This window comes from Macaca nemestrina, chromosome 9 (genome assembly GCF_043159975.1).
Source record: "Macaca nemestrina isolate mMacNem1 chromosome 9, mMacNem.hap1, whole genome shotgun sequence".
In the NCBI taxonomy this organism is placed as follows: Eukaryota; Metazoa; Chordata; class Mammalia; order Primates; family Cercopithecidae; genus Macaca; species Macaca nemestrina.
The window spans coordinates 55,951,080-55,975,509 of record NC_092133.1 but is presented as its reverse complement, the minus strand read 5'-3'; the positions used below and the strand labels follow the sequence as shown (position 1 = coordinate 55,975,509).

Here is a 24,430-nt window from a genome sequence, read left to right as displayed (position 1 = left end):
TAATTTTAATACATTGCTGTGCTCATGCTGCTAATATTTTATTCAAGATTTCTGTATATGTGCTATATAAAAATGGTCTTTGGGTTTTTTGATAGGCCAGTTTGGAAGCAGGGCTACTTTTGGATAGCTTTTCTTTATTTTTTCCCCCCTTGACAGGTGTAGTTTATATAACATGGCAGCTGTCTTTGTCGTAAAAGTTTGGTGGACCTTGCCTATTTAAGGGAAAAAAAAAAAAATCACGCCTGGGCCTGGTATCCTTTCTAGGTAAGGGAGCCTTTTCAAAAATGTTAGAAACTTTTATGGTGGCAGAATAGTGATGGCAAATAATCTATTTAGTGAGGCAGCTGGGCTTGTAATGCATCCGTGATTTTTTTAAAAAATGATGTGTGGTGGCTCACACCTGCAGTCTCAGCACTTTGGGAGGCCAAGGTGGGTGGATCGCCTGAGGTCAGGAGTTCGAGACCAGCCTAGCCAACATGAGAAACCCCGTCTCTACTAAAAATACAAAAACTAGCTGGGCATGGTGATGCGTGCCTTAATACCAGCTACTAGGGAGACTGAGGCAGGAGAATCACTTGAACCCGGGAGGCACAGGTTGCAGTGAGCCTGGGAGATAGAGCGAGACTCGGTCTCAAAAAAAAAACAAAAAAAAAAGACGTGTGTGCATGCACTTGTGTATGTGTGTAGGCTTGTTGACCACGTACTTGGCATTGCAAATGTATTAAGATTTTTTTTAACAACCATTTTTTTTTGGGGATTGCAGAGTTTAGTATTTTGATAGGAGTATATACTCCCAAGTTAATGTCCAAATAGCAATTTCCTTTGTGTAATATCATGAATCACATTCAGAATGTCATATGGCAGGCTTGGGCTGGGCAGAGCTTTTGTCTTGGTTTACCTAGTTAACTTGCTTTGTAGATCTTAAACATCAAATTGCATACAGAGGTCTGTGTCTTAATGTAATGTATGTGTTCCTGAAACACTTTGCATTCTCCAGAATCATACACGAAAAATATTAGGGCTTGATGAAATAATAGCATTGGCGTAGACCACTAACTCAAACTTTGCCATGTTGTAACTAGAGAATTAAACAGGTTTTCGTTCCTTGGGAGGTGCAACTTGGACTTGTGATGTAGTTTTCAACAGATCAGCAACTTTAAGATGAACTGCTAGTGCTTGAAGTGCCAGTTGTGTGAAGGACTCAGCATTCACAGATAGAAAGATAAACAAGGTCTTTGTCCTTGAAGCTCACCTGGACAAGAACCTTTGAACTTCTCTGCCTTTCGAACCTTCTTTTTCCTCTATGTGGTATTCAATTCAGAAAGACTTCACCTGTCCCAAACCTTTCCTGGTTGAGTCACTGAGTACCCTGTAACAGCCACCCTCGATGAGCAGATCTCTACCAGACTTTAAATATATTTTAGTAATGATAAATAGCTATTTTTTGGAGAAAATTTGAAAAACAGGTTCGTTATATAGATAACTAGGCCATCAGTGCCATCCCTCACAACAACCTCTATTCTGGTTTATGTGCTTCTAGTCATTTCTAACGTATCCGAGGGGGTGTGAGCCTTTTAGCAAAATTTGGGTCATATTGTGGTTCCTGGCATGGTTTTTTTTTTCCCCCAACTGAACACATATCATGACAATTTTCACTTGTTCTTAATCATGGCAACATATCATTTCATTGTCAGGATAAACCATCATTTATTACTGCCTATATTGGTTTCCTGTTGCTGCTGTAACAAATTATTACAAGTTTAGTGGCCTGAAATAACATAGATTTATCATCTCATAGTTTTGTAGGTTAGAAGTCCAACATGGGTCTCACTGGACTAAAATCAGAGTGTGACAGGGCTGCAGTTTTTCTGGAAGCCCCAGAGGAGAGCCCATTTTCTTGCCTCTCCAACTTCTAAAGGCTACCTGCATCTCTTGGCTCATGGCCTCTTCCTCATCCTCAAACCCAGCAATGGCAAGTCAAGTCCTTGTCACTAGGCATCACTCTGATCTCTTCTCTGCCTCCATTTCCCATTTTAAAGGACCTCTGTGATTATACAGGTCCCACTCAGAGAATCCAGGATAATTTTCTTATTTTAAAGTTAGTTGATGGGCAACCTTAATTCTATCTGTTCCCTTAATTCTCCTTTGCATGTAGGTAACATTTTCATGAGTTCTGGGAATTCAAATGTAGACATCTTGAGGCAAAGTTTGCAGGAGGGAGCATTCTGCCTTCACTGGTCTCCTATTGTTGATGAATTGGTTGTTTGCATTGGTATGGATGGCATTTCCGTGAATATCTTTGTATATTGATCTCTATATATCTTTGGTTAATCCATGAAGCACCTTTAAGTAAATGGAGTATTTCAAAGTGATAATTTTAATGTTTCATAAAAATGATAATTTTAATGTTTGATAAAAATGATAAAATTATAGAAACTCTAGTCTTCATTGGATAGGCTAACAGAAGGCAAGTTTAGTGCCAAAGAAAACATTTTAGAACTGGGAGAAGATCAGTTTGTGCCTCTGTTACATTCCTGTTAGAGTATAAGGTCCTGTCTCATTATAGTTTTATTATATTCCCTGTGCCTTCTGGCATATGGAATTGACGTAGGGGTGTGTGTGTGTGTGTGTGTGTGTGTGTGTGTGTGTATTTGCTAGGTAAATGTGTAAGGAAATGAATGTCTATACTTCGGACATGCTTCACCATTCTTTCACTTTGTTTTCTTTCAGTATTAGATGTCATAGATCTTCACTGACCATGGATGATTTTGCAGCATTTGGGATTTTGACAGCTGTATTGTGTCCAAATGTGCTACTGCCTCAACATCATAGAAATGGGGAACATTCATTCTCATATAAAGGATTTAAGATGTACTTGGATTGTTTTAACTGTTCTGTTTTGATAATTTGAAAGGCTAAATATGTGTTCTGTGTCCTTTTCCTTTTTTTTTTTTTTAATTAGCTGTCTATTACAAAATCATCACAAATTTAGGTAAATACCATTGCCAGAAACCAAGAATGAAAAACCTGCAGTTACTTTGAAATATTCAGAATAAAGTGGCATATTGAAATACTAAATATTAAAATATAGTTCCACAGTCTTTTATCCATGAGACCAGATGTGTTTTAGAATTTAGGTTTTTCAGTGGTGGGAGTTGGGTGTTTGTTTCCCAAGGCTGTTGTAACAATGTTTCACAGACCCAGTGGCATGAAACAATAGAAATTTTCTCACAGTTCTGGAGGGGCCTGAAGTCTAAAATCAAGGTGTTGGTAAGGGCTGTTCTCCCTTGGAAACCTCTGGCCGGGGAAGATGCTTCTGTGATTCTTCTAGTTTCTAGTAGCTCCAGGCGTTCCTTGGCTTGCAGCTGCAGCACTTCAGTCCCTGCCTCTGAAGTCACATGGTCATCTTCTCCTTGTATGTTTCTGTCTGTATTTTCCCTTCTTATAAGGACAGCAGTCATACTGGATTGGGGCCCAGTCTAATGATCTCATCTTAACTTGATTACATCTGCAAAGAACCTATTTCCAAATAAGGTCACATTCACAAGTATGTGAGGTTAGGAATTGAACATATCTTTTTCAAGGACACAATCCATCCCATAAAAGGGAGTGGGGCTGTGGAAAGGTACTGAGCACCTACCACGTATACTGTAGCAGCGCCAGTGGGTTGGAACAGCAGACACATCAAACCACCTCAGCAAAACATGTGAACAGGCAGGCTAAGTTTGATGATAAAGCTGCAGAAAGCCTCATGTCAATTCAGATCAGTCTTGCCACCAAATGAACGCAGTTGTTTGGTTACTTGCCAAGTGTAGCTTTCGGTTTTCAGTCTTCTGGATTTTGGAATTGTGTTTAAAGGATTGAGGACCTGTGCTAGACTTTCGCCTTAATTCCTAATGACAGGTTAAGCAATATTTCTTAGAAGTTCTAGCAGGGAAGAGTTACTGCTCTTGCACTATCTAATGTTGTTATCTCCCTGCAGCCCCGCGCCCCCCACCCCGCCCCCCTGCCGGCAATCTGGAAAGTTATTCTCTTTGACTGGATGCAGCCCCAGGTATCAAGGTGGTGAGATTTAGTTTGACCATAAATCCTTGTGTTCAACTAGAATAGAAACTTGATGCTGAAAGTTAACCCCTTGCTAGAGGTTAAACCTTCCATCCCTCTTTACTCACTGAAAATTAGAAAATGTTCATACATCAGTAACCTCCAACTCACAAAGCCAGTCTTATAGTTAAAGCAGTGTGTCTTTTACTTCTTCAGAGGAGTTGGCTTCCATAGTAAGTCAGTTCCGAAGCCCAACCCCTGGATACCTTCGCATGAGCAAGGAGACAAAGAACAGGATGTAAATTGGCTACCATTTTCTTACCTGCAACAGCACAGGAAACAGACACAGCTTTGTAGCTGCAAATGTAGGCAGCTTAAGCCTCCATATCTTAACTGAATACTGATACCCAAGGTTCGGGAATCTGCTGGAAGAAACATCCAGCTAGCACAGCCTCAGACTGTTCAAGCATGTTCATTGTAATGATTCTTCTTAGGGCAGAAGCATTGGAAACAGCTGGAAGGAATGTCAGGCATTAGAGAGATGGTTTGGCACATCAGTGAGATTGGTTGTTTACAACATCAAAAATTATTGGAGGAACATCTAATCGTAGAGATAGTTAAAATCTAGTAAGTAGAGTGAGGATACAGTGTGCATATAATGTGAACCAATTTTGTAAAATGAAAGCACAGAGGTTACAAGGGATGGATAATATTAGCAGTGCTTTTCATAATTGACTCCTTATTTTCTTTATACTTGAGAATTTTCTAGTTTTCTGTAATCCATTTCCCCTCTTATTCCCTCCTAAGTCCCTTGTTTGAGGAGCCTTTTACTATTGGAGGAGAACTTGTATCCTTACATGTAATCAGAGTGCTATCTTTTTTTTTTTTTTTTTTTTTTTTTTTTTGCCAAATAGCAACTGAATTTGGGGAATACTTATGTGGGAATTTTTGTTCAAAGCAGCGTGGGTCCCCTGCCCCCTCACAAGGCAGGATGTGTGCTGTGCCATAAAGGACTCCTCATTATCTCCCATTTTACAGATGGGGAAATGTAGGCAGGCTGAAGAAAGTAAGTAGCTTGCCAAGGTTAATTAAGAGTTAACAGCAAAACCAGGGCGAGGGCTGAGGTCTCCTGATTAGCTAGTGCCTTATCTTTTATCTGCTCCAGGCTCTCTAACCAAACTGTTCATTGGAACTTTGGGGCGCCATCTCTCAGAGCTGACCCAGTTTGTCAGGTCAAGGGTCTGGGCATCAGTAGTGCATCAACTTTTTTTTTTTTTTTTTAAATGAATATTAGGTGATGCTAATGAAATCTTGATGTTGAGCTTTGGGAGTCCGTTGCCTACAAAGCAGTCCCTCCTAGATTTGTGTGTATGTGCATACACATATAAACACAGGTGAATGTTTATTTTTATGTACTTGAGTGCTTTGTATATACAAGGTGGTGTTTTTAGCCCTGCGAATGTGGTGTGACAGATTAGCCTCTTTAACAACTCCAGAGGCACTGTTAACATTTCTTAGACACAGTTCTATTAATTTTTAAAATATTTACAATTATATACATGATACTTATACAAGTTTATATAATATAAACTCTCATGTATAATACATGAAAGCATTTTATTTATATATTCTTGTTAAATAAAACTTTACTCATGGGATCATAATGTGCATACTCTTTAGCATTTTGCCTCTCCAATTTACTGTATCTTGGGGGAGCTTTTCATTTCTAAACATAGCTCTGACTCTCCTCCTATCCTGATGAGTTTTCATTTCAGGAATTATACAGGGCAGAAGCTAAACTGCTGATGGGGAGACCCCTAAATACAGCTGCTCAGTTTATGGTGCTCTCATTTAATAGTCCGGGGCTGGTGGTTGACTCCTCTGTGAGGTTGTTCGCTGGGGTCTTCCTATTTTGTAGCTGTACCATCTCGTGGAGTGTTAGCCTTGCCATTGTGGTGGGAGCTGCCTTATAACTTCTGGTTTGATTCTACCCTGTGAAAAGTGGGAAGGAGCATGGATGATAACTGCTTCTTTTTAAAAGCTATGACTCCAAAGTTGCATGCCACTTCCATCCACCTCCTGTTTATCAGAAATTAGCCCCGTAGCCCCACCTAGCTGCTCAGGAGTCTGGGACATGTAATCTAGCTGGGTGATCCTGTGTCCCACCTGAATGTAGGAGAGTCCTCTTATCAAAAAGAGGATGAAGAAACTTAATGCTGGGGGTCACTCACGTACCATCCACTACAACTTGATTCATGATCCAACAGTGGTGACAGGATGGAAGAGTTAGAGCTACCAAGTATAGTGCTGTGTTTTGGTATCAGCGGCATCTGTGCAAGTGGATGTGGGGGTGTGAAAAGTGGTGATGGATCTGGAACTACTAGACTCTGAGCTCCTCCAAGAGCACTGATGTAGTACCTTATTTTTTTCTGTCATGAGAACTTGACTCAGTGCTTTGAACTTCAGTTAACCGGCAGAGGAGGGTGGGGAGAAAAGGTTGAGATCGAGAGAAGCCTTTTTCCACGTCTCAGTGAGTGCGCATGTGTTAACCGGTATCGGAGTACTTGCCATATGCCAGGCGCAGTTCTAGGTTCTAAAGTCACCAGCGGCCCCGATTGTTCTGGCGGGGATGAAAAACAGTAAAAAGATATCCCGGTGGCAGTAGGCAAGATGCATCCTCAGTGGAAAGAAGACAGTGTAATGGGGTGGTGAATGGTGGTGAGGGCTCTTTAGGTTTGATGGCTGAGACAGCCTCTTCGGGGGGATCTGAGATGACAGCCAGCCTGCTACGTGGCAGAGAGCCTAGCTAGTGCCTGGATACCACAGCAGGAATTGTGAGTGTGGCATGTGTGGGAACAGATATGCTGGAGTGGCTGGAGTGTCATGAGTGTTGGGGCAAGAGGCAGGCAGAGGCTGGACCATGGGAGGGCTGGTAGATGATCCAGGGTAAGGAATCACTATTTCTTAGTGTGATGGGAAGCCATTGGAGGGTTTGAGCAGGGCAACAAAGGGGTCAGCTTTCCATCTCTAAAACTGTGGGAGTGCAGAATGAGCACGGGTTATATGAGCATGAGAGTGGAAGCATCAGCAGGGCCAGGTAGGTGGCTGTTGTAAGCCTGATGAGGAGCTGGAGCAAACGCAATGAGAATGCCAGAAAGACATTCAAGATTTGTTTCCATTAGAAACAGGACTTTCTGATGGGCTAAATAGGCACAAGGGTAGTGAGGGAAAGAAAACCAAGGCTTACTTCTTGCCTTTTTTTTTTTTTTTTGGCTTGAGCAACTCCACGTCTCACTGCTTAGGAAAGAGGAGAAGGAATCCAGAGAGGTGTTTGGGGTCGATTATGTTAGAGGTGCCTGTATGTTCTCTAGGTGGTGACAACAAGTTGGCAGTTGGTTAAGAGTCTGGAGATCTGGCTGGGCACAGTGGCTCACGCCTGTAATCCCAACATTTTGGGAGGCTGAGGCAGGCGGATCACGAGGTCAGGAGATCGAGACCATCCTGGCTAACACGGTGAAACCCCATCTCTACTAAAAATACAAAATAATTAGCCGGGTGTGGTGGCGGGCGCCTGTAGTCCCAGCTACTAGGTAGGGAGACTGAAGCAGGAGAATGGTGTGAGCCCGTGAGACGGAGCTTGCAGTGAGCCGAGATCACGCCACTGCACTCCAGCCTGGGCAACAGAGCGAGACTCCATCTCAAAAAAGAAAAAAGGAGTCTGGAGATCTGAGGAGCCTTTTCTGGCTAAGTGGTCTCATGTCCCTCTTAGTCGTGTTGCACTTAACTGGAAGACTTTGGGCTATGGTTTATGCCACTACACTGAGATCATTAGGTCGTGGTAGGGATGAAGTGTGCTCTTTCCTGTGGCTCCCATTGGCTTTTGAAAGACAGGTTAAAAGGTATTCTTTTTAGATACAGAGTGTGTCAGGAGTCCCCAGGACCACCCTCAGGTTTGATGATTTGCTAGGAAGACTCAGGGCTCAGTATCTAGTCATACTCATGGCTAAGATGTATTAGAACAAAAGGCCGCAAAGCAAAATCGCAGAAGAAAAAGGTGCATGGGACAAAGTCCAGAGGAAACCAAGCATAGCTTCCAAGAGTCCTCTCCCAGTAGAGTCACACAGGATGTGCTTAATTCCCCCAGCATTGCATTATAACCACACGTGTAAAGTGTCATGTAACAGGGATACTCATTGGAGCCCAGGGTTTTTACTGGGGGCTGGCTCTGCTTGGCATGTACCAAAGTTCCAGGATCTCAAAGGAAAGCAGGTGTTCATCATAAACCATATTGTTTGTAAAGCTTAGGCACAGTGAACCATGAAAGAGAAGGGGAGGAAAGCATGAAGAATAAAGTTAAATTAGCAGAGTTGTCATGCCAAACCCCTATCAACCTCAGTAGGGAGGGCACCAGGTTCAAAGGCCAAATAAGAGACCTGGAGCCAGCAAATGAGACGTAGGGTTTTATTAGGGGCTTTCATCCAGGGAAGAGTATCCAGTGGCAGTGGGCTGAATAGAAGAACCACCTTAATTACAGAAACTGTCTAGTGGCAGTGGGCTGGGCAACATATCTGCATGGCCCAGTGGTGGTGGACTGGGCAGGAAAATCACGCGGTCCAGTGGTGATGGGCTTGGCAGGAAAACAGCAACCCTTGCAAACAGCATGCAGTTTGTATAGAATTTTCACTTCACACCCTCCCCTTACTAACTTCTACCTGGCAACCTTCATTTACCCCAAAACTCAGGGCCTTAATCCTCTGTACAGCCCATGTGCCATAGGATGGGATGGGGGCTTAGATTGTATCTGAAGCAGGTCTCAATCAATTTAGAAAGTTTATTTTGCCAAGGTTGAGGACATGCCTGTGACACAGCCTCAGGAGGTCCTGATGACATGTGCTCATGGTGGTATAGCTTGTTTTTATATGCTTTAGGGAAACATAATACATCAATCGATGCGCATACGATTTACATTGTTTTGATCTGGAAGGGCAGGACAACTCAGAGTGGGGGCTTCCACTCTGAGTAGGTAGATTTAAAGTTTGTCTGGGACGGGAGCAGTGGCTCACACCTGTAAATCCCAGCACTTTGGTAGGCTGAGGCAAGCAGAATTGCATGAGCCCAGGACAAGCCTGGGCAACATGGCGAAACCCCATCTCTACCAAAATAATAATAATAATGATAATACAAAAACTAACTGGGCATTGTGTCGTGCCTGTATTCCCAGCTGCTTGGGAGGCTGAGGTGGGAAAATTACCCAAGCCTGGGAAGTCAAGGTTGCAGCGAGCTGTAATAGCACCACTGCACTTCAGCCTGGGTGACAGAGTGAGACCTTGTCTCAAAAAAAAAAAAAAAAAAGGCGATTGGTTGAAAAAGTTATCAATAGAAAGGAATGTGTGCGTTATGTTAAGGAGCTGTGGAGACTGCATTTTTATCATACATATGAAGCCTCCAAAGTAGCAGGCTTCAGAGAGAACAGATTATAAATGTTTCTTACCAGACTTAAGGTCTATGTTGATGTTAATGCTGGTTGGCTTTCCCTGAATTCAAAAAGGGAGGAGGGTATAATGAGGCATGTCTGACCCTCTCTTCCATCAGTTTTTGGTCTGAATCAGTTTTTCAGGCTAACTTTGGAATACTCTTGGCTGAGAGAAGGGGTCCATTCAGATGGTTAGGGGAGCCTTAGAATTTTATTTTTGGTCTAGAAGATGTGAACCTCCAGATTGGCCACCCCAGATTCTTTATCTCAGAACACACATTCAGGTGCCTCTGCCATATGGGTCATTCTTGGGATGTGCTTAAGTTGTTGCTCTCTGGTGCATTTACCCTACAACAACTTGCTGTCAACACACAGGAACACTATGCATATGGCATGTATGCCATCAGGGAATATGTATTCTACTACTTGAAGTGATGGCAGCAATAGCAGAAAGTGGCTCTTTTGCAAATATTAAAGAGTACCTGTTGGTCACCCAACATTTAGTTACCCTTTAGTTTGAGAAAGCAAATTACAGGGCATGTCTTTCTAAAGAAGAGCTGCTTTGTGATGTTCAGGCACTGACAGCAGCACAAATAATGTTGGCTTTTGTGGCAAGTTAGTGACTTTTGGAGAATGATGCTGCAGCCTTTGGATCAGAGGAAGGTATTGTTACTGGATTATTGAAGTTAGACCATAGTAGGACTAGGAGCCTTGGAGCCATTCCAGGCTTTGCTTGAATCATAGCCCTCATACTTTGTAGCTGAGATCCTCAGGCAGGTTGCTTGACCTCTCTGAGCTACTTTCCCTATATATGATGTGGGGCCGAAATGTGTGGAGTCAGTGTATGGATTAAATGCGATACTGTATGGAAGAGCCTGCCATGGTGCCAGGAACACAATCAATATTTAAACATTCTCCTCCATTATCAAGGGTGATTGTCCAGTGTTATACGAGTATATGCATCCATACAGCTGGTATAATTCTGTAGGTTCGTGCTCCACCCTATTCAGCAGGAGGATGCTTATGTGCCAGACCTCAGGCCTTGAGTAGTCTCTCGTTTCTTCTGTTACTGCAGTAGATAAAAATGCTTAGCTTTTTCCTCTGTGCAGCTTAATCCCATTTTAAATCTCTTTATTCTTGAGGCTATTTATGTAGCCAAGACAAGATCATTCCAAGGCCAATTGCTAAATGTATGGATTAATGATGTTGCCTTTCTTTAATTGCTGGCAGGATTATGTACCCCTTCAGGGTGGGGACAGTGTCTGTGTTATGCAGTGTCACATGCGCACAGTGCTTCCCATGTAGGAGACGCTCCATCATAGATGATAGCTTTTAGAAATCAAATGATTGTAGCTTATTTTTCTACTTGGCAGCAGTTCTGGTTAGGAACTTATTATGGGGTGTGGGGAGAGGAGGCAGATGGAAGATAACCTTCTGGGGCTAGTGTTGAGGTTCTCTCTGCCCATGTCAGAAGTCATGGGAACTTATTTAGAAATTTAGGATTCCTGGCATAGAGAAGCTTTGCATTAGGCACACAGTGAATGATGCATGGCCAGTATTTAATCTGGAATGATAGGAATGATATTTATTTATTTATTTATTTATTTATTTATTTATTTATTTGAGATGGAGTCTCGCTCTGTTGCCAGGCTGGAGTGCAGTGACGCCATCTCGCTCACTGCAACCTCTATCTACTGGGTTCAAGAGATTCTCCTGCCTTAGCCTCCCGAGTAGCTGGAGCTACAGGCACGCACCACCACGCCCAGCTAATTTTTATAGAGACAGAGTTTCACCATGTTGGCCAGGATGGTCTCTATCTCTTGACCTTGTGATCTGCCCGCCTCGGTCTCCCAAAGTGCTGGGATTACAGGTGTGAGCCACTGCACCCAGCTGGAATCATATTCTTTTGCAGTCATTTTACAGTCAATCAACTTCCACATGGAGATCAACTGCCAGTGAGTTTTATTCTTTGCTTGGATTTTTATTTTGTTTTGTTGTTTTTAATTTCCTTTAAGATTTCTCTGTCCTAGGGAATGCACCTTGCTGGGAAGGGTGGGAGGAGCCTTGGATTTGGCAGTCATCTCTGTCTGTAATTGGCCCTACTTTCTGTTGCAGAGGTCACTTTATCACAGAGCTCCCCCTGTTGATTCTTTGAAGTTAGGAGGTACTTGACTACCTCCTTTTCTCTGCACAGGTGCAACTGAGAAACACCTCACATTTTCCAAGAATGTATAACTGTTGAAATGTTATAGCCCGTTCTTCAGGTGTTACATTGCCCCTGAGCCAGAGCTGGAAACCTCCGGTGTCAGGGATAGGTAGAGATGTAGAGGGTGGGGCATTGATAGGTTTCTTGTAAAAAGCTGGTTAGAGGCCTTCATAATTAACAACACATCTTCCAAGGGTGGTGAAAAACTTCCCCAGTAGCTTCTGAGCTGAAATGTTTTGGAGGTAGTAATTTGATCAACTTGAAGATCGCACATTAAGTTAATTGTTGATATGAATCACAAACACAGAACACCGATGTACTCATTGCTCCCTTGTAGTTTGTGACTCTCGTTCTTACAAATGTGTGTGGTTTGAGACTTGTTAGGCACAGCCCTTTTTTGTCTGATCTCTTTTGTATATATCATGCATACATCTGAGGAGGTCTATACTGTTTCTGTCATTAAGAGGTGGGAGTCTATTTCCTATCCCTTGATCTTGGCTTTGATCTTGGGTCTCAGCTCAGCTGAACCTCCACCTGAATGCAGCCATGTGAGTGAGCCCCGTGAAACCAGCCAAGAAACCACCCATTAACCCATAGAGTAAGGACAATACATTGTTGTTGTTTATAGCCTTAAGTTTTGGCATGGTTTGTTACATAACAATAGGTAACTGATTGAGTAAGCTTGTTCTGGCAGAAAATACTCTGGCAGGGATCCTATCATGCCCTCCTACACCCCACAGAACAATCATCAGGGTTAAGAGCGCGCCGAATCCTAACTACTAGACCACCAGGGAACACTTGGACACAGGAAGGGGAACATCACACACTGGGTCTTGTCATGGGGTCGGGGGAGGGATAGCATTAGGAGATATACCTAATGTAAATGGTGAGTTAATGGGTGCAGCACACCAACATGGCACATGTATATATGTGTAACAAACCTGCACGTTATGTACATGTACTCTAGAACTTAAAGTATAATTTAAAAAAAATAAATAATCATCAGCGTTAAGAAAGCCTTTCACATCTTAGTATATTAATAATTTGGATCAGTCTGATTGCTTTCTTCTCAGTTGCCCACTGAAAGGGTTGTTAGGCGCTAGCTTTGTTTTGTAAGGAAAGGAAGGTTGCTGATTTGCGGGCATGATTTATTTTCGGGAAAGGATTGTTTGGTTGTTATGCTTTACTGGGGTTAGGGATTTAGCAATTTGAGTGGACTGTGCCTCTGGTAAGTATAGCAGTAAGTGGTAAAGAATTCTGAGAGGAAGAGTAAACTACCAAGGGAGCTTTTGAAAATTATGCCTTAAACTGGTTCCATACTTAAAGGTGGGGGGACTTTCTTCTCTTCTACTTTGAATCTCTGCTTTTAGAACCCAGATTCAGGCTACTTTTCATAGCAGAATTCAGTTACATCATGGCATGAATGAGTTTTTGAAAGCTGGCCATAGGAACTAACTGCAGTTTATGTTGTTGCAATAGAAAATGTTATCCTAACAACTAACTTATAAATTAGAACATTTGTAACTTTTAGCGCATTTATAAGTTGGAATGTGCCTATAACTATAGTAGAAATGATATTTGAACGATGGGCTAGCTATTTTTCTAAATACATCAAAGTGATAAGTATTAGACATGCCCCATTTTTTATAGTGAATTGTTACAGTGATGTAAAGTTAGGGCTTTTTCACGTTTTATTGAATTATGTCATACATTTAAGTCTGTATCTCCTTGCTTTCTAAGGTTAACATTTTTATATTTCATTGATATTTCTGATATATGAGAAACATGTATGTTATAGAGAATGCTTTTTTTAAAAAACAGCTTTGTTGATATATAATTTTATATACCATAAAATTTACACATGTAAAATATACAATTCAGTGGTTTTTATTATATTTACAGAGTTGAACTATAATCTAATTTTAGCACTCACTATTCCTCTCCCCACCACCCAGCCTTCCCTGCCCCAACCCTACACAACCACACATCTTTCTGTCTTTATAAATTTGCCCATTCTGGACATTTTCTATAAATGAGGTTATATAATATGTGGTCTTTGGCATCAAGCTTCTGTCATGTAGCATAATATTTTTCAGCTTTGTATTAAAACATGTATGAATTCTAAGAGGGAAAATGGTTTATCCACCAAGTTATATTTATAACATTGTTTAACATTTTCATTATGCAATATTTTATTCAAACAAAAGAATAAGTGGACCATATAACACCTGTAAGTTATAAAGCATGACAGAATGAGCACCTGGATTCCTACCACTCAAGAATGGTACTGATACCATTGCATCTACCTATGAATTTCACTCCTATTCTGTTCCTCCCACCTCTTCATCTCATAAGTGTATCCCTAAGCAATTTATCATTTCTTCTGATTTTTTTAGTTTATTAAAAAATGTTCTTTCTTGCAGCTTCTTTGACTCCATACTGTGTTTCTTAGCTTTATTCATATTGTATTTAACTGTATTTCTTTTGATTTCTTTGCTTTTTAATTTTCTGTGTGAATATATGGTTTTTCTTCTGAATAGGTATTTGAGGTGTTTTCCAGTATTTTATTTAAGGATCAGCAATACAATGAATATGTTACAACTGCTTTCTTCTATACGTGGAAGAGTTTATGTAGGGCATATACGTAGCAGTAGAATTGCTGCATAGTAGAGTACAAAAATACTTAGTTTTTCAAAATATTTGTACCAATGTACACTGCCATATATGTTATATAAGAATTCCCACTGATCTTCATACTTGTCAACACTTGATATTATCAAACTTGTTATTTGTCAATCTCTGGGATATGATATTGTGATTAAGATCAGATATTGTGATCTTAAACCTTTTTAACTGCTTCTGAGGGTGATTATGAACTTTTAATAATTTGTCATTTAAATCTTCATTTTAAAAAATGCCTGCTTGTGTCATTTTCCCATCGAAGGTTTTATATGTATATATGTGTGTATATATGTATGTGTGTGGTGTGTGTGTGTGTGTGTATATATATATACATATATATAATTTTTTTTTTCTTGAGACAGAGCTTGGCTGTCACCCATACTGGAGTGCAGTGGCATGATCTCAGCTCACTGCAGCCTCCTTCTCCTGGGTTCAAGCGATTCTTATGCCTCAGCCTCCTGAGTGGCTAAGACTACAGGCATGCACCCACCACCCTGCCTGGCTAATTTTTTGTGTTTTTAGCAGAGACAGGGTTTCACTATGTTGACCAGACTGGTCTTGAACTCCCGTCCACTATGTCCCACAGTGCTGGGATTACAGGTGTGAGCCACTTTGCTGGGCCAGAGGTTATATTTCTTTATCAAGTTGTTCTTTATGTAGGATACAAGTCACTTGTTTGTTACAGTGTATTGTAAGTATCCTTCAGTTTCGCAGCTGCCTTTTCACTTTTTTTTTTTTTTTTTTTTTTTTTGGAGACAGAGTCTTACTCTGTCGCCCAGGCTGGAGTGCAGTGGCCGGATCTCAGCTCACTGCAAGCTCCGCCTCCCGGGTTTACGCCATTCTCCTGCCTCAGCCTCCCGAGTAGCTGGGACTACAGGCGCCCACCACCTCGCCCGGCTAGTTTTTTGTATTTTTTAGTAGAGACGGGGTTTCACTGTGTTAGCCAGGATGGTCTCGATCTCCTGACCTTGTGATCCACCCGTCTCGGCCTCCCAAAGTGCTGGGATTACAGGCTTGAGCCACCGCGCCCGGCCCTTCACTATTTTTATACTGTCGTTTTTCTCTGGCTGCTTTTTTGTCTTCGATTTTCTGTAGTTTGATTATAATTATTTGGGGAGATGTGTCTGTTTTCTGTTCCTTTTGAATTTATCCTGATTGGGACTCTCTGAGCTTCTTGAATCTGTGGTTCATTCTGTTTCATTAATTTTGGAAGAAACTTTCCATATCTTCTCAAGTCTTCTGTCTTATTAGTGTAACTGGAGTATTAGAAGAAAAAAATGGTTAGACCATTTGATAACCCATGGATAATCTGTTTGTCCCTCATCTCCATCATTCTTTGTTTCAGTTTATTTGTTAAAATAATTTCTATTGACTTACTCAGTTTGCTAAGTAAAGTTTCTTAAGCCACGCCAAGTCTACTGATGAGTCCATTGAAAGAATTCTTCATCTCTGATTAGTTTTTAAATTCCTATCATTTCCATGTAACTCTTCTGGTTTCTATCTCAGTGAAATTTCCCATATGTTTATGTATGTTGTTTACCTTTTCCATTAGATCTTTAAACATCTTAAGCATGGTTATTTAAGATCACTGTATGATAATTCCTACATTTAGGTCATCCCTGAGTCTTTTCTGTTGTCTTATCTCTGATTTTTTTTTTATGTTATTGTGACTTTTTTTTCTTGGTACTTTTTGATTGAATGCCAGACATTGTGTGTAGAAGACCAGTAGAGACCAAAGTAAATTGTTTTGTTTTCTGAGTTGGAGTCTTACTCTGTTGCCTAGAGTAGAGTGCATTGGCACGATCAAGGCTCTCTGTAGCCTCGACCTTTCTGGGTTTAAGTGATCCTTCCATCTCAGCCTCCTGCATAGCTGGACTACAAGCACATACCACTGCACCCAGATTATTTTTTTTAATTTCTTTTTATTATTTTTTGAGACAGTCTAACTCTGTCACCCAGGGTGGAATCCAGTGGAGAGATCTTGGCTCACTATAACCTCTACTTCCCGAGTTCAAGCAGTTCTTGTGCCTGCAATTACAGGTGCTCGCCACCATGGCCAGGTAAGTTTTTGCATTTTTAGTAGAGATGGGGTTTCACCATGTTGGCCAGGCTGGTCTCAAACTCCTGACCTCAAGTGATCCACCCAACTTGCCCTCCCAAAGTGCTGGGATTACAGACATGAGCCACCGTGCCCAGCCATACCCAGCTTACTTTTTAAATTTTTCATAGACATGGGATTTCACCATGTTGCCCAGTCTGGTTTTGAACTCCTGAGCTCAAGTGATCCACTCACCTTGGCCTCCTAAAGTGCTGGGATTACAGACATAAGCCATCATGCCCAGTCATTTTTATGCCTAGAAATGAGCACGCGTCGTCTTCTATTAGGTCACGTATACAGGATTGTGAGTTAATTTGATCAGTAATTGAGTTGGATTTGGGTCTTCATGTTATTTCCTTCATTCTGCCACAGGTTTTAAATTCTTCCAGCTGTGAACTGCTATTCCCTTACACTTAAAATAGTGCCTGGAGTGCCCCACTTTCCTCAGTGTTCTTGCTTTATGTTCTCAGCTTTTTTATAAGTTCTCAAATGCCTGGGCTATAGTATAATCTAGCCCTGGCCCCTTCTTCAGCATTAGATTACCGTTAGTGGTTTAGATCTCATATCTGGGCTCATTGTAGAGGCAGGGGAATGGTTCTCAGTTCCTCTGATCCAGTTTAAGGTAGGCCCTGGTACCTGGGTCATGGAGATAGGGTCTCCTCAGCTTTCCTCTTACCTTCTTCGTCTGGTAGTCAAACTGCCTTGAATCTGATGTGTATATGGGCAGAAGAGTTTCCAGCCTTTCCTTGGGGGCATTGGATCTGTGTCTGAGTCCTGGGGATGGGAGGGTTTCCTACACACAGACCAGTTTTGCTTATGCCTCTCATGCTGAAGCAGTGCCTTTTTGCCTGGACTCTGGGATTGGAGGGTTTATTGTTCCACCCAGAGTGGCTTAAGGTATTTTATTTTACTTTATTTTGAGACAGAATCTCACTCTGTTGCCTAGGCTGGAAGTACAGTGGCACAATACCGGCTCACTGCAACCTCTGCCTCCCAGGTTCAAGTGATTCTCATGCCTCAGCCTTCCTTCCAAGTAGCTGGGATTACAGGTGTGTGCCACCACACCCAGCTAATTTTTGTATTTTTAGTAGTAATGGGCTTTCACCACATTGGCCACCCTGGTCTTGAACTCCTGGCCTCAAGTGATATGCCTGCCTCCGCCTCCCAAAGTGGTGGTTTCTGTATCTCTAGATTCATGTCTTTCATTAGTTCTGGGAAATTCCCAGCCATCATCTTTTGTTACTCTTTCCCTCTTTTTCTCTGTACTTGTCTTCTTAGTCTTTACTTATATGTGTATTAAATCTTTTAATTTCCCTTCCTATGTGATTTGATAATCTTTCTCATTTTCCATCATCTTGCTTCTTTATGCCACATTTCGGATTAATTGTTAGGTTTGTCTTTGGTTTACTTGCTTTGCTATTCGGTGGTGTCAGATTTGCTATTGAAATGGAAAACCCAAGATGAATCTAAACATTTAAGAAGTTCTGTTTTCTTTTCAAACCTGCCCGATCTTTTGTGTTGGTCTCTTGCTGCTCATTCATCATATTTTGTTTTCTAAATGTTTTATAAAGCTATTTTATAGTTTCTGAGAATTTGAGTATCAGGCCTAGTGGATGATGAGGATTTAGGGGAGTTAGTGCATATATATGGGATCCAAAATGGATTGTTTCTGCTGGAACTTATTTATGGTGGTTTGTGTCTTTTGTATGATTTTCGTTTGAGAACAGAGCATGAGATTCTTTTACCTTCATACACACACACACACACACACACACACACACACACACACACACACACTTTTTTTTCCAGAAACTTTCCTTGTTTTCTCATTAATCCTTCTGTTCATGTCCCCTCCCCAACTCTTTTTGTATCTTTTTAGTGTTAATGCATGCAAGACACTAGGGATAAGCTCTTTATGTGAATTATTTCAGTTTATCTTTACAACCAACCCAGAGGGAGGTGCCCTTATTTTCACTTTAGAGGAGAAAACAGCACCCTGAAGAGGTTCTATGATTCCCCTAGGGTCATACAGCTGGACAAAGGCACAACCACCTTGTAAACCAGGCAGTGTGAGTCAAGTGTGATAGTGTCTATGAACCTCCTCTAAAGGGTGGTCTGCAGGCTAGTACTTCAACTGTGTGTCCCTTGCCTATAAGGAAATAAGTTCATAAATCCAGCGTAAACATTTAGCTACTTTTCTAGCAATTTCTCATTGCTCTGTATCCAAGCAAGCGACCAGTGGATCCATCTTCTTGAACCAGGCATGGACCAGGTTGGATGTTGAACTGACATGATGAGGTGTGTATGCAAAGCTGTGTTCTAGTCATGTGCAGTGGAACATGCCCAGAAGGACATGTGTCTGTCCACTGCAAATGGGGGTGGGCATTGACGACTACCTGGTCTTTCATGAAAGCTGGTTTGAGAGAAACCACAGTTGGTAAAATTTAGTAACTTAAGAATTCTTATCCAGAAAGTCACTCTTTGGTGCTATTGTCTCTCTTGCCCTGCAGTCCTGTAACTATGGCCTAGGCTTAGTATCTGAGGCAGAATTAGCGCATTTGCCAGGGCTAATAATGATTCTGCTCCAATTCCTGTGTATATTAGTGACTTGCTGGCAATACTGGAATGGAGGAAATAATATGAATGCTTCAATTATCAACTATTAGTTGCTTTTGTTGTGAACTAGTGTACAGTATGTGGAGGAAACATATACTAGTCTAGTGCTTCCTAAGACTAAATGGAGAATCGTGATTCTCAGGCATGTGATTGAAATCTTCTTCTTGCTTCTTCTAATACAAGAAATAAAGGCACATACAGGCTTGTTCTCCATGTCATCTGTTACCTACCCCTGCTGCACTGGCACTTAAGTATTAAACAGATGCCTGCAGGACAGCGGTTGGTGTTGTTAAACCCATTTCTGTGACCAACAGTCAAGCTAATCCTATAAGAGTTGCCAGCCATTGGTCATGAGGGATTCTGCTAAACTCTGACCATCTCCCAGAACAATCATTATGTGCAGTAGTATACCTAGGAAAGGACAGTTTAAACAGAACAAGTTTTTATTCGGTTGCCTGTGTGTTGGGTGGTCCCTGCTATCCTAATAATGTGGTTTCAGATGCTATTTTAAACTGAGATGTTAAGATCATTAATTTGTGACTAGACAACAAACTAGTAAACTTAAATAATGAGAATAATAAATAGAGCCTGCCTGGACTCTTTCTTAAAGCTTCAAGATGTCTTAGTTTCATGATTCTTTGTTATTAGAACAAGTCATCAACTAACTTAAAAGTAATTCTTTTAAAAAAAAATCTGTGCAAATATGTTATCTTGGTAGGCACTTGAACTTTCTCCTGACCGTATCCATAGGGCTGCTATCAAATAGATGTTTGTCTGTCATTTCTTGCTTTGAAGAACTGTTCTTTTTCTTATGCTTAATAGATTATGAATTGCACCACCCTACGTGATTTTGGTTTTGGCACTTGGATTTTCTCTTCAGTGGTTGAGTGCTATTGTGAAGGGTTTTAAAATTCTTTCTGTACTAACCCTTGATCTCCAAAATGCCATTGATAAAAGAACAGAAACACTAAACAATCACATTAGAATCTATCAAATTTGTGCTCAGGTCATGTTAGCAGTAGGTCAGAACAAACTGTGTTTTCCTTATCTGCAGAAAATTATGCTCATTTAGAGTGTGGTTGCCTAAATATGTGGTGACTCAGGAGAAAATATTTTCTGTTGTATTTTTGGTGTTTATTTTTCCCACGAGACTTCGTAAATTTCTCCTGTTCCTACTCTCCCTTTTATTTCCCTTTTATTAGATTTTAGTAGGATGGGAAAAGAATGAGGAAGAGATGCTTTGTGGTCTAGTCCTCACATTAACAGACAGTGATTACTGCTGGGTGAGGGGCAATGTGTTAAATTACACAAATAATTGATTATGATTATACCAAATTTAATTTCTAAATATAGCTACTAGAACCGGAATATGGAACACGAAAATATCATAAATTTTTCTGTTTCCCCCAGATTTTCCCAGTCTACCCTACAAACAGAAAACAGTAGGAAAATGTTTCTTCCTTCAAAGAGTTCCTAATTTTTTTGTTCACATTTTTATTTGAGAATTTACAGAGCTATAGGTAAACGTTGCTTCATTTATTTAGCTTTGGAAATAGATTTTTAATTTTGAATTGGGATGTGTTTAGATATGCTGAGACTTGCAAGCATTTTAGGTAAAAAGGGAAATATATTGATAAACCTAATAATAAGATTTCATGAGGTAGCCTGTTTTTTCTCCCCTCTGTGCACCTTCATGCCTTGTGAATGGTACCTGGGGCTTGCTTCTTTGCTTATAGGCCACTGTCTACCTGGCTCCTTGCTGACTGCTTTTGGGGCAATACCTTGGAAAGGTAATTTGTTTTATAGCTTAAATAAAAAGTCTTGCCTTGGGATTAGCGGGGAACAAACAGGACTAAGACTGAGATTGAGATGATACTCCATGTAATATGGGGAGAAATCTGCAGGGAGAGGTCAAGTGGACACTGAATACTTTTTTATGATGCATGGTTCATTCTCTGGTAATTAAGTTTATGCATATTGTCAGGACACGGTATCCAATTTAAATTTTCTTTTTCCTGAGACTGTATGGGATATAGCATGTTTGCCTTTTGTCCTCATTTATATGCTCACTCCTAAGATGATCTGCACCAACTGGAAAAAGAGGGAGCTGGGGTTTTACATTTGGGGGACCTGGAAATCCTGTACTGATGTTTTCTCTGGGTGTTTAGATGCCCTAAGAGGCAATTAGAACTAAGAACTGGCAAAATCTTAGCTAAAGGAGACCTCTGATTAAAGCTGTGTTAGGCCATGTTAACCCTTTGCTAAGTTAGCCAGATTTTAACAGGCTGCACCAAAACAGTTTCTGATGTTCATTCAGTGGTCCTGAAGAGTGGCATTTTCTATTAATAAGCTTCGCTTAGAAATAAGTAGCTATTCTAAAACAGTGAGTAATTTTGTTTGCCAAAGCCTCGGCCTCCCAGGACCTGTGACACATCTTTGGAAGGCACATTTAGAGCAGGCCTAGCTCTCTCCATTTTTACATTTTGCTGCCGTCCTTGGGAAGAAACGCAAAGGAAACTGGTCCTCTGTGAATACAGGGTGTTGATTATGAGTCCTTTTTTAAAAATCAAGATATAATTCAATTCACATGCTGTAACACTCGCCCTTTTAAAGTATATAGTTCTGTGGTTTTTAGTATATTGGGAAGGTTTTGCAAAGTATTAGCCCTAATTCCAGAACATTTTCATCACCTCAAAAAGAAACTGTGTAGCCTTGAGCAGTCATTCCCCATCCCCTCTGCTTGAGCCACTAATCTGCTTTCTTTTTGGGGTTTGTTTGTTTGTTTTTTGAGACAGGTTCTCACTCTGTCACTCAGCCTGGAGTGTAGTGGCACGATCTCTGCTCACTGCAACCTCCGCCTCCTGGGTAGCTGGGATTACAGGAACTCACCACCACGCTCAGCTAATTTTTGTATTTTTAGTAGAGACGGGGTTTCACCATCTTTGCCAGGCTAGTCTTGAACTCCTGACCTCGTGATCCACCCGCCTTGGCCTCCCACAGTGGTGGGATTACAGGCATGAGCCACCGCGCCTGGCCTAGAGCCACAATCTACTTTCTACCGAAAGTTCTTTTGTATGTTACAGTGAAATCTCCTGTCTCTAACTTAGTAGCTAGATGATTTGGGGGGGGTGCTTCACAAATAAACTCTTATTAAGGTTGATTTTCAGCTTCTCACAGGAATAATCTCTTTGTTTCTTATTTTCTATTTATCACTTCCAGGCCCCTGTGTAAAGGGAAAGGTGCTCTGCCTAGCCTCTGAGTCCACTTCACTTTTACTGCTTATAATAAAATTTACCAGTTATCTAAAATACTAAATGTGCGTTAATGTGCAAGAAGTTGAGTCTGATCTGATAATGAAATGAGTTTATGGCAACCACCCTTTTGAATGCCAAGGCTAGAATCACCTGCAAGAGCGCTACAGTTCCTCTCAACCTTTCTGTTCTTTAACTTTTAGAATAGTCAGAATTCAAATCATATAGGACTTTGTTGGTCAAAACCAGAAAAACAAGTAGTTTGGATAGATGGCAGGCTTGGATATGTATGTGTCAAATATGTCTTAAATAAATACTTTGGATTCCTGCTCATGGCACTAGTGTGAAATCCTTAAGTTTGAGAGTTTGGAAGGCAAGTGGGGATTGATTTAAAGGGGGAGGAGAAGTACGAGTTCTTAGCAGTTTTCCTTGACTGTAGTGGAAGGAGTAAGACATTGAGAAGCGTTAATGAAATAGGAGGTATGTAAGGGAACTGCTGGGGGAACCTATGGACTGCTCACTGGGTGCCTTGGCTGGTAATGCAAATTTACTAGCTGAAGGATTTTGTCTTTGTTGCGTAGCTCTCTTGGACTGCCCCAGAATGGCTTAAAAAATGTAAGTACTAGACCTTCTCCCAAAGCCTCCACTGTTTGTGTTTGTGTAGCTCTGTTTTTCAGTCTGCGTACTATGTGTGACTCTCTTTGTAGAATTGCTCAGCAAGCAGTACCAAAAGCTGGTATACCTCCTGTAGGGCCACAGTGATGGGGAGCAGGGAGGGTGGACTCCATAGAAACTGTGGATATTAGAGTGTGTGGATGTTGGGGAAGCTGGTGAATATATACAGAAATCGAAACTGCCAGAGTTGGGATTGATTGTCGGAGCCTTTTACAGTAAGAGGTGGTAATCGTTTAATGTGGGTGCCCTTTTGTCTTCTGCTGGTCTGGTTCTCTTGGAATATTATAAATGACAGGTGCTGGAGGCTTGGAATTCATGTGGCTCTTCCTCCCTCGATTGGCAGATAAAACAGAAATGCATTATTTGGTATAAATGAATCAAAATGTTGTGGTTTAAAAAGTTCTTTAAATAGAATTGAGTTTGCTTGAAACACGGATGCCCTTTTTGAAAAGGTTAATTTCCTTCAAAGATGGTTAGGCTTTTCTGTTTAGACAGAATAATAATAAGCCTAATCTATTAAAACATTTTTTTCAGGGAGAGAGGAGGGTATCTACAGAAGAATATTTTCATCTCCATTGAATAATGCTTGACTCCCTTCTCTTCTATTTTTAAAATTCACGAATCCCTCTTATTGACTTCATCTCTAAAAAATTCCGAGTAAGGAAATAAAGTGAAAAATAAAGCCCCTCTCACCCCCCTTTACCCCTCACCCCTAGATTCCCACTACCTCCTAATAACTAGTTTTCAGCCATTTGGTGTAATTTTTTTTTCTAGTAATTATTCAGCTATTCAGTGAACATGTGTCCGTGTACATTTGTAATGCCTTTTATTTTTTATTTTATTTATTATTTTGAGACAACATAATCTCTGTCAGCTCTGTCACCCAGGCTGGTGTGCAGTGGCATGATCTCAGCTCACTGCAACCTCCGTCTTCCGGGTTTAAGTGATCCTCTTGCCTTAGCCTCCCGAGTAGCTGGAACCACAGGCGTGGGCCACGATGCCTGGCTAATTTTTTGTATTTTTGATAGAGACAGGATTTTGCCATGCTGCCCAGGCTGGTCTCAACTCTTGAGCTCAAAGTGATCCACACACCTCTGCCTCCCAAAGTGCTAGGATTACATGTGGAAGTCACTACCTGGCCCATAATGCCTTTTTAATGGCGTATCCAAACCTATCCAAACCCTTTAGGTGACATTATAAAGAGGTGATATAATTTTACTTTTAAGTGAGTTGAGCTCTGCTTCAGTAAAAAAATGTTGCCCAGATATTTTAATTGTAAACCTTCGAGATGTAGCAACCTGTGAGAGTTATCATGAATTTATGTACATAGCACAGGACTGGACCCGTCTGCTACATTAGAAGGATCTTTCTGTATTCTGGTTATT

At 41.0% G+C, this 24,430-nt stretch overlaps 1 protein-coding gene across 1 annotated transcript in view; it reads left to right on the top strand.

The window, feature by feature from the left end:
- LOC105466185 (coiled-coil domain containing 6) overlaps positions 1–24,430 on the top strand; it is a 116,149-nt gene that overhangs the window by 31,577 nt on the left and 60,142 nt on the right. The gene's annotated exons all lie outside the window — the stretch shown is intronic.